Source organism: Schistocerca nitens, chromosome 9, assembly GCF_023898315.1.
Source record: "Schistocerca nitens isolate TAMUIC-IGC-003100 chromosome 9, iqSchNite1.1, whole genome shotgun sequence".
Lineage (NCBI taxonomy): Eukaryota > Metazoa > Arthropoda > Insecta > Orthoptera > Acrididae > Schistocerca > Schistocerca nitens.
Genome location: NC_064622.1, coordinates 286,144,885 through 286,161,661, shown reverse-complemented (window position 1 = coordinate 286,161,661; position 16,777 = coordinate 286,144,885).

The window sequence follows — 16,777 nt, the reverse complement described above, 5'->3', positions numbered from 1 at the left end:
AGAAGGTGTAAGTCAACTACCCTGGCCAGCAAGATCTCCGGATCTGTCCCCCATTGAGCATGTTTGGGACTGGATGAAGCGTCGTCTCACGCGGTCTGCACGTCCAGCACGAACGCTGATCCAACTGAGGCGCCAGGTGGAAATGGCATGGCAAGCCGTTCCACAGGACTACATCCAGCATCTCTACGATCGTCTCCATGGGAGAATAGCAGCCTGCATTGCTGCGAAAGGTGGATGTACACTGCACTAGTGCCGACATTGTGCATGCTCTGTTGCCTGTGTCTATGTGCCTGTGGTTCTGTCAGTGTGATCATGTGATGTATCTGACCCCAGGAATGTGTCAATAAAGTTTCCCCTTCCTGGGACAATGAATTCACGGTGTTCTTATTTCAATTTCCAGGAGTGTAGTTTCAACTCCGGCTGTCAGTTGTTTGTTTGAAATGAATCTTCGTCCACCAAGAAAAATTTTAATTTTTGGGAAGAGAAGGAAGTCTCTCGGAGCCACATCAGGTGAATAAGGCGGGTGCGGCAACAAGTCACACCTCAGTTCGCGTAGGTTTGCTATGGCGTCGACACATATGTGAGGGCGCACATTGTCTTGATGGAAGATAACTTCTTTCCTTCCTAAACCTGGCATTTTATCGCGTATTTTTTGTTGAAATTTGCCTAGGACGTTAGCATAGTAATCTCCAGTAACTGACTGCCCAGTGGGGAGATAATCTACAAACAGATTTCCCTTCACATCCCAGAACACTGATGCCATGACCTTTCCCGCCGAAGGATTTCTCTTTGCTTTCTTTGGTGGCGAAGAATCAGCATGTTTCCATTGTTTTGCCTGTCATTTTATATCTGCGGTATAATAGTGCACCCAAGTTTCATATGTGGTCACAAAGCGGCGCAAAAAAATCTTGTTCGTTTCTCCTAAAACGGGCCTAACATTGTCCCGATATGTCCATTCTCATGCGTTTTTGATCCAGCGACAAAAGTCGCAGCACCCATCTTGCAGATATTTTTTTCATTTCTAATTCTTCAGTTAAAATGTGATATAGCATTTAATATGGTTCAAATGGCTCTGAGCACTATGGGACTTAACATCTGAGGTCATCAGTCCCCTAGAACTTAGAACTACTTAAACCTAACTAGGCTAAGCACATCACGCACATCCATGCCCGAGGCAGGATTCGAACCTGCGACCGTAGCGGTAGCGCGGTTCCAGACTGAAGCGCCTAGAACCGCTCGGTCACATAGGCCGGCCCCTTTCAGATGACACCCGGCAAGAGTGAGCGATTTCACGTACTTTCAGTTGGCGATCCTCCATGACCATTTTGTGCACTTTTGCATGATTTGTGGAGTAGTGGCACATCTTGGCCGAACTGCGTGGATCATCATCTAAGTTCTCCGTATCATATTTAAATTTAACTTGTCAACTGCTGAATTTGAAGAAACAGATTCCACAAGTTTATTCTGGAAATCGGCATGAATGTCCTTTGCATCCATACCGTTCTTTACGAAATACTTAATCATTGCTCGAATCTCAATTTTTCCATCTCCGCAAATCACTACGCGGGAACAATAACAGGGCCACGTCACAGCCACAGCTCTCTTCCAAGAGCACTGACGCACGTGTTTCCAGGCAACTGTCCAATGAATCAGGTTACCTTCCATTCGGAAAGCGGTTGCACTCAGCGACTGCTACATTGACTTGTAAATTATAGATTGCAGCAATCAGTGGTCCTTTTTAAATTTTATTATGCGGACGTAGATTTTGGCTAGAAGGTAGCCATTCTCAATGCTAAGAATACAAGAAGTACATAGTCAGATGATGTCATAAAAAGTTACAAGTAATGGCTTAACTCATAAGGTTTGTATATTACAAACTACTATTATTTTCGTTCGATACATGTAAGTCCCTGTTGATCGGGCTTCACCCACAGTTCATTGACTACTACTGTTTGCGGAAGGTAGGCTGTATGGAGAACACACTTATACACAAATATACCTATTGACAAAACCGTGCAAGTCATTCAGCGTAATTTAATGGAACAAAACAAGTTTTCTATGAGGGAAGTAGATTAATTCATTGAGCTACTTACCATAATTTTGAAGTTTAACTACTTTAAATTTAATGGGGACATTTAATCACAACAAGATGGTCAGTATGGGAAGCTCAATATCGGGAATGCTTGCAGACATTTTTATTAATTATCTAGAAAACAGATTCTTCTCTGAAAATCCTTTGGGAACGGACAAAATTGAGCACTACTTAAGGTACGTAGATGACACACTGGTGCTAATACAGGGTAACGATGATGTCATCAACGCCATAGTAGCCAAATTTAATAACTTGCATCAAACAATTAAATTTACTTGTGAGACTGAAATAAACAAATCTACACTCCTGGAAATTGAAATAAGAACACCGTGAATTCATTGTCCCAGGAAGGGGAAACTTTATTGACACATTCCTGGGGTCAGATACATCACATGATCACACTGACAGAACCACAGGCACATAGACACAGGCAACAGAGCATGCACAATGTCGGCACTAGTGCAGTGTATATCCACCTTTCGCAGCAATGCAGGCTGCTATTCTTCCATGGAGACGATCGTAGAGATGCTGGATGTAGTCCTGTGGAACGGCTTGCCATGCCATTTCCACCTGGCGCCTCAGTTGGACCAGCGTTCGTGCTGGACGTGCAGACCGCGTGAGACGACGCTTCATCCAGTCCCAAACATGCTCAATGGGGGACAGATCCGGAGATCTTGCTGGCCAGGGTAGTTGACTTACACCTTCTAGAGCACGTTGGGTGGCACGGGATACATGCGGACGTGCATTGTCCTGTTGGAACAGCAAGTTCCCTTGCCGGTCTAGGAATGGTAGAACGATGGGTTCGATGACGGTTTGGATGTACCGTGCACTATTCAGTGTCCCCTCGACGATCACCAGTGGTGTACGGCCAGTGTAGGAGATCGCTCCCCACACCATGATGCCGGGTGTTGGCCCTGTGTGCCTCGGTCGTATGCAGTCCTGATTGTGGCGCTCACCTGCACGGCGCCAAACACGCATACGACCATCATTGGCACCAAGGCAGAAGCGACTCTCATCGCTGAAGACGACACGTCTCCATTCGTCCCTCCATTCACGCCTGTCGCGACACCACTGGAGGCGGGCTGCACGATGTTGGGGCGTGAGCGGAAGACGGCCTAACGGTGTGCGGGACCGTAGCCCAGCTTCATGGAGACGGTTGCGAATGGTCCTCGCCGATACCCCAGGAGCAACAGTGTCCCTAATTTGCTGGGAAGTGGCGGTGCGGTCCCCTACGGCACTGCGTAGGATCCTACGGTCTTGGCGTGCATCCGTGCGTCGCTGCGGTCCGGTCCCAGGTCGACGGGCACGTGCACCTTCCGCCGACCACTGGCGACATCATCGATGTACTGTGGAGACCTCACGCCCCACGTGTTGAGCAATTCGGCGGTACGTCCACCCGGCCTCCCGCATGCCCACTATACGCCCTCGCTCAAAGTCCGTCAACTGCACATACGGTTCACGTCCACGCTGTCGCGGCATGCTACCAGTGTTAAAGACTGCGATGGAGCTCCGTATGCCACGGCAAACTGGCTGACACTGACGGCGGCGGTGCACAAATGCTACGCAGCTAGCGCCATTCGACGGCCAACACCGCGGTTCCTGGTGTGTCCGCTGTGCCCTGCGTGTGATCATTGCTTGTACAGCCCTCTCGCAGTGTCCGGAGCAAGTATGGTGGGTCTGACACACCGGTGTCAATGTGTTCTTTTTTCCATTTCCAGGTGTGTATTACTTTTCTGGGTCTATCGATTCGAAATGAAAACGGCAGGCACACATTTGGTATATTTCGTAAAGAGACCTGTACCGATGGCATTGTGGATTTTACTTCAAACCACCCAGTTCAACATAAAAAGGCGTTTTTCAATTATGCTATCAATCGGTTGTTTAAAATTCCGCGGTCAAAATACGAACACGATGAGGAAATGGCAACAATAAGACACATTGCAAAAGTAAATAACTATCCACGTGACTTTGTAGGTACTATATATAATGAACATAGCTAATAAATATAAAAATAGGAGGACGCTTTACAATAATAATGCGGCTTGTAAAGAACATACTAAGTTTGTCAGCTTAGCTTACTAAGGAAAAATAAGCCCTAGGGCTTAAATATCCTTAGAAAGTACTATATGATAGTGTCTTTTGGTACCAAAAATAACATAGGGTGTATTTTGCAACACTCTGTAGACGTACAAAAGATATACCATGCTTCTGGAGTTTATAAAATTGATTGCGAAGACTGTAAGGCCTTTTACGTGGGCCAAACACGAAGGAGGCTGCAAATCAGGTTTGGGGAACAAGTCGCATACCATGGAGAAATCGAGTACAGCTGCACATTTACTTACAACAAAGCATAAAGTGCCGACTCTGACATCCAATGTGAGGTTACTACATAAGTGAGAGAAGGGCAGGTTCCTCGACCTCCTAGATGAGCTCGAGATTTTCTGCCATCACAAAAATATCGACAGCAACCTGATTAATGATCAGGTTGTTACGAAAAATTAACGGTTCTGGGAATTGTTGGAAGATCTGTTGCTGGGAAACAGTATAAGGTTTGAGCAGTGGGGAACGATGTAACACCTTTTTTTTTTTACTTCAGTAAGTTTCGATTCCCCCCCGAATGGGGCTGGCTGGCAGCAGCTTAGTACGCCGCTCTTCATCCTACAGAATTTGTTTTAAAAAAATGAAGATAATAAATAATGAAATCAGGCGATAAAATCGGTGATTTAAATGGTAAAATGGCGGAAAATTGTGGAACTTAAAAGCATAAAACAAAGGGTTGATGATGCTAATAAAATACACAGGAAACAGACAGGTAAAATAATAGACAGACAATTAAAAAACACGGTGAGAGTCTGGTATCTGTTCATAAAAGGTATAAAAATCACACCCAGCTACAGCATGACTTCTGTTAACAACACTTTGGAAAGACGCACAACACTGGACACTCACTTGAACACTGGCTCAAATATGACATACCACAGCCAAGGGCAGAGGGGGGAACCTGGACAGATGACGGGAAAGAAAACGGGGGAAGGAGAGGAAAAACGAAGTGGGGGAGGGCGGAAGGAGCCGACGGAGGACGAGGACCCATAAGAGGTGGGGGGGGGGGGGGCTAAGCAGACACGAGAGGGAGTGGAGAAAGGCAGAGGAGGCGAATGGAAAAGGACAGGGGGGTGGGTGGGGAAGGGAGGCAGAGAGAGGTTAGGTGGGGAAAAAACATGATGGAAGAGGGGGGAGAGAGAGCCTGGGGAAAAGACAGAGGAAAGGAGGGGGAGATGAGGATCAGACTTGATAGGAGGGATAGATGGAGGAAGAGAGGGCATTATCTGGAAGGAGGAGTTGATGGAACCCATCTCGGGAAAGGAGATGAAGGCTGTAGAGATGGTGCGGCAGAGGGCGGTAGTTGAGAGGAGCAACCAGGGGATGAGGGGGATCAAGTCAGTGGGAGGTGTACAGGATGCAGATATGTTCGAGGAATAAGAGCAGATGGGGCAAAGGAATCAGGTCCTAGAGGATCCGCGTGGGGGACAGGAGGCGTATATGGAAGGCGAGGCAGAGTGCATGGCACTATAGGATCTGGAGGGACATAGAATTTGAGTGGGGGGGGGGGGGGGTGGATATCCAGGTGGGACTGGAATAACAGAGGATGGGACAGATTAAGGATTTGTAGGTGTGGAGGATGTTGGAGGGGTTCAACCCCCATGTCCGGCCAGAGAGGTAACACCTGCCATCTTGCCAATATGTAGCAGCCAATTGCATAATACTGTATGAGTACACTGATTATAATTCTGAACTAACAGAACTTCTTCCATGATAAGTTAGCTCAAATGAATATACAGTATTATTAACAGCAATTCAGTGTATTGGTTGTTTTGCATTTACAAGGAAAATCGGTTTTAAGAGATAATGAGCTTAGTACCCCTTACATCTATAGCAGAATAGCCAAATTGTTCCAACCATGCATCTGACTGACATTTGGCGCCGTCTATGAACTACTTAGTAAATATGATGAACAATATACTTATTACATTTTGATAAAGGTAGATCAACATAAAGATAAAAATATTTAAGCCATATCAACTAATATATGTATACAGCACATGTCTTCTTGTGTCTTATAAATATTAAAAAAATTTAAAAAGATTTACCCATCTGACGTAATTTAGATGTTCTAATAATAATAATGGACTCACAAGGAGTGAACATGGAAATTTTATTACATGCCGGTAAAAATGAAATAAATCGGACCTCCAGTGGCAGGCCATCCTTCTCATTCAAGAATCCCGCCACCTCTACCGCTCTTTCTCCGCACTCGTGACCGGGACACACTCAATTGCCACCCGCAATTACAACGACACATCCGCAACCTGCTTCCTGAGATGAAACACCGCGTATGGCGCAAGACATGTACACAACTCAACACTACCCTCCCAATAAACTCTTCCAAGTATTGGTCTGCTTTCCATCGCCTTACTGGGAACTGCCCCACACCCCAGTACCCTCTCCTCCTTCATGACTGTCCCTTTCCTGACAACTTCACTAAGGCCAACCACTTTGCCTCTCAACTCTCCGAAGATTTTTCCATCCCAGATGATCCCCAATTTGATTATTCCCTCTTCCCTGATGTCATCGACCATACGATTACCTCTGTTCCTCCCCTTGCTCTTAGCTTCAAGTACTTGGGCCACACACCACCATCTGAACTTAACACTCCCATCACTACACAGGACATCAGCCTCACGCTCCGCACTAAATGCAACACTGCTCCTGGCCATGACCGCGTTACCTACCGCCACCTCAAACACTGCCCTCCCTCCTTCCTTGCAGTCCTTGCCACCCTCTACAATGTCATCCTTGCCACCGGCTTCTACCCCAACCTGTGGAAAACCTCCCATATACTGATGTTCTCCAAATCCAACAAGCCTCCATCTGATGCCTCTACCTATCGCCCTATTGTCTCACCTCAGTGTTCAGCAAGCTTTTGGAATCCATCCTTACCAGGCGCATCCATCACCACCTCCACCGAAACCACCTCCTCCCCTACACCCAATGTGGCTTTCGACCTTCCTTCTCTGCCAATGACCAATTCCTACTCCTCCGACTCCTCAAACTCCTCTCTAACTGGACATAGGGGTTGAACCCCTCTACCATCCTCTACAACTACAAATTCTTAATCTGTCCCATCCTCTGTTATGCCAGTCTTGCCTGGATATCGCCCCCTCCCCACACCAAATTCTATAAGTCCCACTAGATCCTCGAGAGCCATGTACTCCACCTCGCCTTCCATATACACCTCATGATCCCCATGCGGATCCTCTACAACGTGATTCCTTTCCCCCCGTCTGCTCCTATTTCTCAAACATATCCGTATACTCTACACCTCCCACTGCCTTGATCTCCCTCATCCCCTGGTTGCTCCCCTTCTCTCGAACCCACGCCCTCTGCTGCGCCTGCACTGTTGTGTCCCCTCCTACCCTCCACCTCTACACCCTTCATCTCCTTTCCCATGGTGGCTTCCATCAACTCCCCCTCCTGGATGATGCCGTCTCTCCATTTAACCCTCCTATCAAGTCTGATTCTCACCTCCCCCTCCCTTCCTCTGTCCTTTCCTGGGCTCCCTCTGCCCCCCCCTTCCAACCTGCTTTCTCCCTGCCTAGCCCCTCTCTCTGCCACCCTTCTCTCCCCCAAGTCCGTTTGCTTTTCCCTCATCTACCTTTCCCATTCCCTCTCGTGTCTGCACTGCTCCCCCCCCCCCCCCCCGCTTATGACTTCTCCCTCCGTCGGTGCCCCCCCCCTTTCGTTTCTCCTCTCCTCCCCCCTTTTTTACCCTCTCTGTCCAGGTCCCCCCCCCCCCCCCATCTGCACTTGGCTGTGGTGTGTCCTCTTAGTGAAGACTTTTTAGTGCAGTGTTTGCAGTGATTGTTAAGTGCTGTGCATCTCTTCCGAAGTGCTGCCAACAGACATCATACTGTCGCTGGGTGTGATTTTTATATCTCTTGCGAACAGAAACCAGACTGTCACTGTGTTTTTTACTTGTCTGTTTACTATTTTTCCTGTCTGCTTCCTGTGTATTTTATTAGCATCACCCTCCCTTTGTTTTCTATTTTAACTTTGCTCAATTTTCCGCCGTTTTACAATTTAAGTCACCGTTTTATCGCCTGTTTTTATTGTTTCTTCATATGTTTTAAAAATACTGTAGGCTGATGAGCAGCGTACTAAGCTGCTGCCAGCCCACCCCCCTCGGGGGGAATTGAAATTCAATAAAGGAAAAAAAAAAGAAATAAGTCGTACTACAGTGTAAAGAATTTTACTTATGTTTCATTTTATGTAATTCTCATGCAAATTTGAAGTGGTTTACTTCCATTGAATTTTATATATGTAATTCGCGTAGATGGCGCCATGTAACCAACCGAAGTGTTCTTCATACAGCCTGCCTTCGGCAAACAGTAGTATTCAATGAAATGTCGGTGAAGCTCGACCAACAGGGGCTTATATGCAGCGAGCGAAAATAATAGTGGTATGTAATATACAAACCATATGAGTTAAGCCATTACATGCAACTTTTTCTGACATCATCTATCTACTTCATGTTTCTTAGCTTCTAGCCGAAATCTAGATCTGCATAATAAAATTTAAAAAGGACGATTGATTATGCTGAAATCTATAATTTACATGTCCAATGAATATCACGTGAACAACTCGTTGCTCTGGCTCTGACCTCTCGTGGTGATTCCGCGAACTTTTCAAACCACCATCGTATTTGTTATAGTCGATTTTACAGTAGATATTGTCTTTTCCAGCATGATGATAGGTGTGCTGATTCACACAGACGAGTGCAACAAGAAATGGACACAAAGCGCATCTTCGGCCGTGGCTGCTGTGTCGTGCCAGTGGCTGTCACAATAGTCTGTAGGCGCAAGCCTACCATGGCTCAGTGTGAGTGTCGACACCATATCACGGACAGCAGGCGTCATGAAAGACGAAGCCCAGGACTCGAATCATAAACAGAGCGTACAGCCAGGGAGATAGTGCCATGTACAATGAGAGAAGCAGTACTCAGGTGTCTCAACGAACAGGTCGTACACGGTAGTTTGAGTCACTTGGTATGGCTCTTCCCCAGGGGAAGGCCCAGGCTCACTCACATCTTATTCATTCACAGCAGTGGCGGCTTGCAGTGGCTAAGCCCCACTACAGTTCGCAGGCTGTGGTCTCACAGGCGAAGTCTTCTCCAAGCGGCAGGCAGCACAACATGATTCGCCAGTCAATTTAACCTGTAAAAATGGTTCAAATGGCTCTTAGCAATATGGAACTTAACATCTGAGGTCATCAGTCCCCTAGAGCTTAGAACTATTTAAACCTAACTAAGCTATGGACACCACACACACTCATGCCCGAAACTACGACCGTGGCGGTCGCGCGGTTTCAGACTGAAGCCCCTAGAACCGCTCGGCTACAACGGCCGCCAACTAGCGAGGTTGTCATTCCATTGGAAACAGAGATGCAGATATAATGGCCAAATACTTAGACTCATTATTTGTCTCCTGGTGGTGTACCTATTACTGTCAGTTCTCCTTGCCTACACACTTCGCCAGTGTTAGGGTATCGCTGAGTGCCTGAGATAGTTTAGTTATGGCTCCGTAGCGCAAAGCTCACAGAATGATGTGCGAGGTGCCGTCATATTGCACCATTTATACTTCTTGATAACTCCTCTGCTCACTTTGGAAGTGTCTTACGAGTGGCACCCTGTCTTCTGCACCATAGCACTATTTGCGTGCTCCAGATATTGACTGTGACACATGGTACAGACAACTCTGATTCGCTGTTGTCCATGCATAAGTAATAACTTTAAAAATTTGCGTGCCCACTGGGGAACCGAATTTGCTGTTCAACAGCACTAACAGTTTATGTACGGAAAATACACGACCCCGCTCACATTCTCTCTAGGCTGAAAATTTCTTCCTCCAGAAGAGTTCATATTATTTCGGGCTAATTATCGTGTTCAGACATAAAAGCAAACTCTGTGTTTTCCTGGGTAGTGCAATGAAGTCCTAATGTTCATGTAATACAGATTGTCCACATTTAGAATCTTTAATACAGAATTCTCATACTGAAACAAGAACAAAACAACATACACATACATGATAAAAAATGTTTTTTAAATTTATTTTACCAACTACTCAACTCAGAAACTCGTAGCATATGTTCAAACTGTCTTCAGTTTGCTTCTATGACATAAGCACTTGATAGAACATACACTGTCACACCTAAACCCTTCATTGCTCGTGTCGGGTCAATACGACTTGAGAGTCTTTTTTCCTGTTTCTGATATTTCGTATGTTGGGAGATAAACGCAACAAACTCAATGAAAATTCCTTCATTGTGTGTCTGATTCTTGAGCTATACTTAAATCCATTATCATCATCATTGTTTTCTTGTACTGTATGTTTTGAGCCAATGTATCAACCTGTGTCACTTCGCATTTGAACGGAATAACAGACGTGGCCATCTATTCTCATTATTTCAGTAAAAACTAAGCTCATACAGCATTGGTGGTTGGTAGACCTTGGTAGGTTCAGTTTCTTTGTCGCAAAGATTGTTCTTTCTCCACAAACAATGGATCATTTCCTCATGGATACGTGAGAGCTGCATAATATGTGCGTTTGTTGAGTGTAATGGATGCCTGTGAAATGAGGTGTTACGTTTGTGTTGTATGTTCACTATGACAGAAGGACCAACACATAACCTACTCCTCTCAAACAGTACCAACGGGGCCCCTAGGCTCAACGCAGCCATTTGATGGTTGTTTCAACATCAATATTGTCGAAGTCCCCTCACGTCATGAGACATTGTGGAGATGTCTGAAATTTGATGCAGAATATTTTCCAAAGTCTCTTCATCAAGAAATTTATGCTGCCAATTCCTCTCCCTTTTCCAGCCAAATACAATCAGTAAAGTTTTCATTTTCCTATTTTCTTAATTTTTTTCAAACAGCCTCCATCGTCTCCTTCTACCTTTCCTTGTGGTCACTGTACTTGACTCATTGGCGTGGCTTCAGACGGCATTGAACAAAGCTTCTCTTCTTCAAGAAAATGAGTTCCTTTCTGTTCCATTGCAAGATGAGAAACTAAACAAAAATGTTGCCTTTTCATAAAATACAGGTGCTTCATGATAAAATAAAAAACTGCTTCTTCAATTAAATAAATATCACAATTAAAATAAATTCTTGTACCTTAACTCAAATCCGTTGGATGCCTGCGTGGCCGGCCGAAGTGGCCGTGCGGTTACAGGCGCTGCAGTCTGGAACCGCAAGACCACTACGGTCGCAGGTTCGAATCCTGCCTCGGGCATGGATGTTTGTGATGTCCTTAGGTTAGTTAGGTTTAACTAGTTCTAAGTTCTAGGGGACTAATGACCTCAGCAGTTGAGTCCCATAGTGCTCAGAGCCATTTGAACCATTTGATGCCTGCGTGCACAGCGACCGTTGAAGTATAGCAATCATTAGCAAAAATTCATAATTTATTGCACATCTAGATTTTGACTATAACAATCATCAGTCCATTACCAGAAGAGCCACATATAGCAACATGTCAGAACACAAACATGAGACAAATGACGCTAACCTTTAATTGGCAGAAACAAAACATACAGGTACCAACATGTCAGAACATAAACTTGTGGCAAATGACACTAGCCCTTACATGGCAGAAACAAGATGGCCGTGTAAATTCTAGTGTCATTTGCCACAAGTTTATGCTTTGACGTGGTGCAACCTGTCGAAATCTAGATCTGCAATATATTATGAATTTTTGCGACTCACAGCTTTCCATCGTTAAATTTGTATAAAATCTTCTTCTGAAAATAATTAGATCTTTATATTTCCTTCGCTTAAGTTCTTTAAAAGGAGAAAGTAAAATAAATAGTAGAATATCCATTATTCTGCATTAAATTATAATGTTCCTGATATATATATTTGGTGAGGTGTTCCTGATATATATATTTGGTGAGGTATTTGGCCGTAAACTCCATATATATATACGGCCAAATATCCCACCAAATAAGCGCCAAACGAAAAAATTACAAAGAACGAAACTCGTCTAGCTTGAAGGGGGAAGCCAGATGGCGCTATGGTTGGCCTGCTAGATGGCGCTGCCATAGGTCAAACGGATATCAACTGCGTTTTTTTTTTTAAATAGGAACCCCCATTTTTTATTACATATTCGTGTAGTACGTAAAGAAATATGTTTTAGTGTCATCACTTTTTTCGCTTTGTGATAGATGGCGCTGTAATAGTCACAATCGTATAAGTACGTGGTATCACGTAACATTCCGACAGTGCAGACAGCATTTGCTTCATGATGCATTACCTGTGTTAAAATGGACCGTTGACGAATTGCGGAAAATGTCGATATCGTGTTGATATATGGCTATTGTGATCAAAATGCCCGACGGGCGTGTGCTATGTATGCTGCTCGGTATCCTGGACGACATCATCCAAGTGTCCGACCATTCGCCGTATAGTTACGTTAATTAAGGAAACAGGAAGTGTTCAGCCACATGTGAAACGTCAACCACGACCTGCTGTCGCGGCTAATCCGCACATCAGTAGCATACAAATTGCGCGAGAATCGGGAATCTCAATAACGTCGGTGTTGAGAATGCTACATCAACATTGATTGCACCCGTACCCTATTTCTGTCCACCAGGAATTGCATGGCGACGACTTTGAACCTCGTGTACAGATCTGCAAATGGGCACGAGAGAAATTACGCGACGATGACAGATCCTTTGCACGCGTTCTGTTTAGCGACGAAGCGTCATTCACCAACAGCGGTAGCGTAAACCAGCATAATATGCTCTATTGGGCAACGGAAAATCCACGATGGCTGCGACAAGTGGAACATCAGCCACCTTTGTGGGTTAATATATGGTGCGGCATTATGAGAGGAACGATAAATGGCCCCACTTTAACGTGGCAATCTAAATGGTGCAGTGTATTCTGATTTCCTACGTAATGTTCTACCGATGTTACTACAAGATGTTTCACTGCATGACAGAATGGCGATGTACTTCCAACATTATGGACGTACGGGACATATCTCACGTGTGGTTGAAGCGGTATTGAATAGCATATTTCATGACAAGTGGATTGGTCGTTGAGGCACCATACCATGGTCTGCACTTTCACCGGATTTGACGTCCCCGGATTTCTTTCTGTGGGGAAAGTTGAAGGATATTTGCCATCGTGATCCACCGACAATGCCTGACAACATGCGTCAGTGCATTGTCAATAAATGTGCGAGCATTACGGAAGGCCAACTACTCGCTGTTGAGAGGAATGTCGTTACATGTATTGCCAAATGCACTGAGGTTGACGGACATCATTTTGAGCATTTATTGCATTAATGTGGTATTTACAGGTAATCACGCTGTAACAGCATGTGTTCTCAGAAATGATAAGTTCACAAAGGTACATGTAACACATTGGAACTAGCGAAATAAAATGTTCTAACGTACCTACATTCTGTATTTTAATTTAAAAAACTTACCTGTTGCCAACTGTTCGTCTAAAATTGCGAGCCATATGTTTGTGATTATTGCAGCGCCATCTATCACAAGGCGAAAATAGTGGTCCAACTGAAACATTCATATTTCTTTACGTACTGCACGAATTTGTAATAAAAAATGAGGGTTCTTGTTTAAAAAAACGCAGTTTATATCCGTTTGACCTATGGCAGCGCCATCTAGCGGTCCAACCATAGCGCCATCTGGTTTCCACCTTCAAGCTAAAGTTTCGTTCTTTGTAGTTTTTTCGTTTGACGCTCAATCGTGAGATGTTTGGCCCGGTCACGATTAATGGACCACACTGTATATATATTCGTCTCTTAAAATCGTTAATATATGCTGATGAATTAACATGAATTAAGCAAGTCCTTAATCACGTACATAAAGTACAGGGTGTTTCAAAAAGAATTATCTGATTTCAAAACTTGAGATAAAATGCAAAATACATAATCTTAAATTATTATGTATGCTATTACATATGCTCTGTGTGTCTAACAGTAGCAGATCGGACAAAATCAAGACGAAAACAAAATTCGTCATAAACGTTACACAGTGTATCTCCTTTTACAGAAGTTACGGTCGCTGTGTTTCTGTTCTTCACGAGGCAAAGGGAAGATAAACATAGTCTCCTTCATATATATCCCCTCAAGAAAAAATCGAAAGGGGGTCATCTTTGGTGATCTTAGACGTCAAGAATACAAGTCTGTGTCTCTGTGTCCTGCGCTCTCCTATCCAGCTTTGAGGCGGAGTGTTGTTGAGAAACTGACGTATATTTCTGTGCCAGTGTGGCAGGGCTCCATCCTGTTGGCAAATGAGGTCACCGGTGTAGTGGAGCTGAGGAACAATCCAGTTTCGCAGCATTTGAAGATCGATCATTCCACTCACTGTGTTTTCGTCAAAACAGGAGGAGCCGTACTCTTTTTCACGAGAAATGGCACAAAAAACCTTTTCTTTAGGTGAGTCACTTTCGTGCTCAGTAACGTCATGAGGGTTCTTGAGCATCCATTTGCTCACGTTACGTCGATTTACTTTACTGCTAATATGAAATATTGCTTCGTCACTGAAAGTTAACTGTGGTAAAATCTCCTTTAGTATAGCATCTATCACCAACCGAAAGAGCTTGCACTACTTGCAGTCTTCCGCGTTCGGCCACCCTGATTTAGGTTTTCCATGATTTCGCTAAATCGCTTCAGGCAAATGCAGGCTTGGTTCCTTAGAAAGGGCACGGCCGACTTCCTTCCCCATCCTTCCCTAATCCGATGAGACCGATGACCTCGCAGTTTGGTCTCCTCCCTTCAAATCCCCCCCCCCCCCTACTTGTAGTCTGTACGGTTTATAGACTAAACAATGGCTCACCACTCACCAATTCTCCGCTTGCGCGGAGAATAGACTTTTGTGGACTCCACTCAAACGTTTACCGAATTCTTTCCACAATGCCATCAGAAGTGCGAGGTCGACCTGGACTCTTACCTTTGCACAATTATTCTGTCTCTTCATACTGGCGATTGCGACACTGAATGTTTTTGGGTGCAGACGGAGCAATGCCAAAACATCGATTAAAAGTACACTGGACCGAAATCACTGACTCACTCTTTGCAGCACACAAAACGCCTTCCGTTGAAAGGACGCATCTTACTTCTGACTGACTGCAAACTGAGAAGACGCATTGATTGACATCTAACGGCGATTTTCTGAAACTGTAGGTCATGCCCATTCAAACAACTTGCATTTGCTTGGTGGCACGTCCCATGTTTCGTAATTATTATCGTCCAAAATCAGATCATGCTTTTGGAAATATCCTATAGCTTAAACAGAGCTGAAATAAAATGCAAAATATTCAGCACACATAGTTCATCGGTACTGGTAACATAGTTTATACAAACGGCATACACCAAAGTAGTCAGTACGTGGAGTTTATCTTGGTTCAACGTTTTGGTAGCAGAACTTACGTCATGCATCAGTTTTATTACAATACTAGCTGAGACCCTGACATTGCCAAAGTATGTACACTCCTGGAAATTGAAATAAGAACACCGTGAATTCATTGTCCCAGGAAGGGGAAACTTTATTGACACATTCCTGGGGTCAGATACATCACATAATCACACTGACAAAACCACAGGCACATAGACACAGGCAACAGAGCATGCACAATGTCGGCACTAGTACAGTGTATATCCACCTTTCGCAGCAATGCAGGCTGCTATTCTCCCATGGAGACGATCGTAGAGATGCTGGATGTAGTCCTGTGGAACGGCTTGCCATGCCATTTCCACCTGGCGCCTCAGTTGGACCAGCGTTCGTGCTGGACGTGCAGACCGTGTGAGACGACGCTTCATCCAGTCCCAAACATGCTCAATGGGGGACAGATCCGGAGATCTTGCTGGCCAGGGTAGTTGACTTACACCTTCTAGAGCATGTTGGGTGGCACGGGATACATGCGGACGTGCATTGTCCTGTTGGAACAGCAAGTTCCCTTGCCGGTCTAGGAATGGTAGAACGATGGGTTCGATGACGGTTTGGATGTACCGTGCACTATTCAGTGTCCCCTCGACGATCACCAGTGGTGTACGGCCAGTGTAGGAGATCGCTCCCCACACCATGATGCCGAGTGTTGGCCCTGTGTGCCTCGGTCGTATGCAGTCCTGATTGTGGCGCTCACCTGCACGGCGCCAAACACGCATACGACCATCATTGGCACCAAGGCAGAAGCGACTCTCATCGCTGAAGACGACACGTCTCCATTCGTCCCTCCATTCACGCCTGTCGCGACACCACTGGAGGCGGGCTGCACGATGTTGGGGCGTGAGCGGAAGACGGCCTAACGGTGTGCGGGACCGTAGCCCAGCTTCATGGAGACGGTTGCGAATGGTCCTCGCCGATACCCCAGGAGCAACAGTGTCCCTAATTTGCTGGGAAGTGGCGGTGCGGTCCCCTACGGCACTGCGTAGGATCCTACGGTCTTGGCGTGCATCCGTGCGTCGCTGCGGTCCGGTCCTAGGTCGACGGGCACGTGCACCTTCCGCCGACCACTGGCGACAACATCGATGTACTGTGGAGACCTCACGCCCCACGTGTTGAGCAATTCGGCGGTACGTCCACCCGGCCTCCCGCATGCCCACT